We start from the raw sequence: 4492 nt of genomic DNA, 5'->3' as shown, positions 1-4492 counted from the left end.
AGATTGCTATTACGTGTATGATCTTTGCTGTCTATTTTGTCGTTTCTTCAGCTTGTATGCGACCTTGTGCATAGTAAGATAGAAAGGCGAATTAAAAGCGAAATGAAATGATGAAGGTTTACACAAAGGGTGTTGGCAGGAACAGTGGCGTATCATGGGGGGCTGTATTTTTTAAAAAATAAAAAATTTCCTTCCAGTAGCACCTTAAAGACCAACTAAGTTAGTTCTTGGTATGAGCTTTCGTGTGCATGCACACTTCTTCAGATACACTGAAACAGAAGTTGCCAGATCCTTCTATATAGTGAGAAGGTGGGGAGGGGTGTTACTCAGAAGGGTGGTGGGAATGGGAGATAGGCAGATAGCTGGGAGAGCCTGTTGACGACTCTTAACGACTGCAATAGGTCTTACAGGAAAAGGCAAGGGGTGAGAAGGTGAAAAATGGCTTAGTCATGTATAATGAGATAAGAATCCAATGTCTTTGTTCAAACCAGGTCTCTCCATGGTTTTAAGTTTGGTAATGAGTTGCAATTCAGCAGCTTCTCTTTCCAGTCTATTTCTGTGGTTTTTTTGAGAGGGCTCAATCAGGCGCCCCAACAACAGACTTCCTCTTTGAGGTCGGAGCCATGGGGCGGGAAGCCACGCCTTCGGGGCCTAGCTCTGGCGCCCGAGGGAACTGCGGAGACAGGTTACTCCTGCAGCAGACCAACAGTGCCAGTCAGCCACAGCTCCACTCTCGCCCCTCTCCTCTGCTGGGCTCCGGCCCACGAGGGTCTGAGTATGCCCTCGAAGCAGTGGCCAAAAAAATACATTTTGCACATTATTTTCACTGGTACACGCATTCCTATACTGTATGCGATTTAAGCATCATTGTACACATTTCTTGGCTGGAGAACTGCGCTGCAAACTGCAGAGAAGTGTGAATGTCAAAGGAAGGCTGTGTTTCAGACCACAGATTGTTTCAGAAAGGGCAGATTGCGTAGATTCACCTTTCAATGTGAACCGAATCAAATTGCTTCCATGCCCCTTGGTCCCACCAATAAGAATAGGACAAAGAATGGGGGTGGGAAGAGAGGGTGTGGGGGAGCCCTGTTGCAGGATTACAAGAGTAGAATCATAGAACTGTAGAGCTGAAAGAGGAATGCGGGTGGCGCTGTAAACCACTGAGCCTCTTGGGCTTGCCGATCGAAAGGTTGGCAGTTCAAATCTGCATGACAGGGTGAGAGCTCCTGTTGCATTGTCTCAGCCTCTGCAGTTCGAAAGCACACCAGCGCAAGTAGATAAATAGGTGCTGCTGCGGGAAGGTAAATAATAATAATAAAATTTTGTTTATATCCCACCCTCCCCAGCTGAAGCCAGGCTCAGAGCGGCTAACAACAATATAAGTAACACAGTTTACATAAAATCACAATCAATTAAGTGAAATGCATTCTAAAACCAATTCAAAATCAAATTAATGGCAACCATTGGGCTAGAGTTCTGTGAGGATTACCGAAGGAGGGGGTCAGACTGTGCCTTGGCCAAAGGCCTGGTGGAACAGCTCTGTCTTGCAGGCCCTGAGGGATTTGACATCTTTCTGCGGGGCCTGCAAGACAGAGCTGTTCCACCAGACCGGGGCCATGGCTGAAAAAGCCCTGGCTCTGGTTGAGGCCAGCCTAACCTCCCTGTGGCCCGGGATCTTCAAGATGTTTTTATTTGAAGACCGTAAGGTCCTCCATGGGACATACCAGGAGAGGCGGTCCTGTAGGTACGAGGGTCCTAGGTCCTAGGTCCCATGGCGTTTCCGTGTGCTCTGGCATTCATCACGGTGTTCCGTTGTGTCATAAACAGTTTAGTCATGCTGGCCACATGACCCAGAAAGCTGTCTGTGGATAAACGGCGGCTCCCTCAGCCTGAAAAGCGAGACGAGTGCTGCACCCCATAGTTGCCTTTGACTGGACTTAACCGTCCAACCTTTAGAGTTGGAAGGTACCCGAGGGTCATCCAGTCCAGGAATCTCAACACATGGTCCCACATCCAATTTGAAGCCATTGCAGACCCTGTTGTACAAGCAGAAGTGCTTGTTGGACCTTCTACTGATGGAACTCCATCCTTGAATCCTGCCCATCTTCTGGAAGCGACCAGATTCCTAATAAGATGGTGAAAATCAACCCCATTTCTACCAATATAGTCCAGGGGTGCTCCTGAATCCATCTCTGTCACTAAAGGCCCAGTGACCTGAGTGGCTAGCTGTGCATTACGTCAGCTTTGACCAGCAGTAAAAACCACTTTTGTGCACAAAATGCATACCTTCCAACACAACATGGCCCAAATCCAAGACTCCATCTTCTGGGTCTGAAATCCTGCCTGAGTTAGAATCATAGAATCATAGAGTTGGAAGAGACCACAAGGGCCATCGAGTCCAACCCCCTGCCAAGCAGGAAACACCATCAGAGCACTCCTGACATATGGTTGTCAAGCCTCTGCTTAAAGACCTCCAAAGTAGGAGACTCCACCACACTCCTTGGCAGCAAATTCCACTGTCAAACAGCTCTTACTGTCAGGAAGTTCTTCCTAATGTTTAGGTGGAATCTTCTTTCTTGTAGTTTGGATCCATTGCTCCGTGTCCGCTTCTCTGGAGCAGCAGAAAACAACCTTTCTCCCTCCTCTATGTGACATCCTTTTATATATTTGAACATGGCTATCATATCACCCCTTAACCTCCTCTTCTCCAGGCTAAACATGCCCAGCTCCCTTAGCCGTTCCTCATAAGGCATCGTTTCCAGGCCTTTGACCATTTTGGTTGCCCTCCTCTGGACACGTGACCCGCGTGAGATTGTGGACCCGGGAAAGGCATGGTCCCCAAAAACACACATTTTGGGACACTGCGCAAGATCACAGACTGAGATCTCGGGAGAAAATTGCACAAGAGCAAGGTGTCCAAAATTGCCACCATATTCTTGTGTGGAAAAACAAGATGTGCAAGTTTCTCTGGGGCAGTTGATGGGTATGAAAATGCAGCCGCTTGACTGCTTCCTGGAGCAGACTAACCACCGTGCTACCACTGTTGAAAGAATTGCAAGCTAAGTTCAAGGAGCTGGCATCAAGGTACAAAACCCTGATTCAGCCTGGGAGCAGAATACCTGAAATATCATCTTACCCCTTGTATACTCAGTGGATCGCTGTGCTCCTCAAAAGAAACCTGTTCCACATGGCATGGGAACAGGGCCTTCAGGGTGGGTGCACCTTGTTTTTTTAATTCCTCCCATTTCCCGGGAGACTGGTAGCATCTCTACTGCCTTTTTGGTACCTGTCACAGAGCTTGCTTTTTCGACAAGCCTTTCCAGTGGAAATCCTTTTCCCATTCTGCATCTGTATTGGATTTGAAGTTGCTTTTTTACATGCAAAATTGCTTTCAACTGTTTTTGTGCATGGAGTTGCTTTTATTGTTGATGTTTTTCACTGCGGAATCGCTTCAAGATATTTTATGGGAAGTGATTCATAAACAGAACGGAATCAAGTGCCACTGTTATGCTAGCCCCTCCATGGCCGTGACTTGGGCTGCCCAATTTTGAATTTCTGCAGTTTCCCGCAAATGGTTTTCAGATGCATTACTGTCTCCAGCCATGGAGGCAAAGCATGGCTATCGATGGCTACTAGTCATTACGGCCTTTTCCTCCAAGAATTTGTCCAATCCTCTTTGAAAGCCACCCAAGTTGCTGGCCATCACTGCCTCATGTGGGAGTGAGTTCCACAGTTTAACAACGCCCCGAATGAGTGTCCGCAAGTTCTATTGCTACGATAGAGTGAGAAAAGCATTGCTCTACCCACTTTTATTTTATTTTTATTTTTTATTAAAGATTTTCTTGATTTACAAAAGTGTGTGCAATGTCTCTCTCTCATATTTTTTCCCCATGTAACATTTTTACAAATCAGTTTCATTTGTTGAGACATTAGGAAGAAAAGGGGGAAAGAGGTGCAGGGGGGAAAGATGGGTGGGGGTGGGATGGCGATGTTTCTATTTCACAATATATGTGGGGGTTTGCATCAGCGTTGCTTGCGCAGGTTCTCTGCTCTTCGCTTGTGTTCCTTTGGTGGTGAGAGAGGTTGGGGTTGGCCTAGGGTGTGGCTGTTCATTTGTGGTTGGCTGTGGTGGTCTTTGTTTTCGTGTGTGAGTGGGGTGGGTGGGTGTTTTGGATCAGGTTAGCCAGATTGATTTGTATGCTGTTGGTGGATTTTTGTCGTTGTCTTGTTGGGCTGTGTATGTGATAAAGGGGAGCCATACCGGGGTGAAGGCGTCTTCTTCTATTTGTCCCCGTGTCAGTTTCAGTTTATTGGTTAATTTTCCTAGTAAGGCTGTTTCCCATGCTATTTGGTACCATTGGTCCATGCTTACTCCTGACAGGTCTCTCCAGTGTCTAGCTATAATGCTTCTGGCTGCTGAGAGTAGGTGGGTTATGAGTTCTTTGTGGTGTAAGTGGGCATTATTGTCTTGGAAGATGTTTAGTAAGGTCAA

The sequence above is a fragment of the Podarcis liolepis genome, assembly GCF_965112155.1.
Source record: "Podarcis liolepis genome assembly, chromosome: 6".
Lineage (NCBI taxonomy): Eukaryota > Metazoa > Chordata > Lepidosauria > Squamata > Lacertidae > Podarcis > Podarcis liolepis.
The sequence above is the reverse complement of the archived record's forward strand: the minus strand, read 5'-3'. Positions refer to the sequence as shown.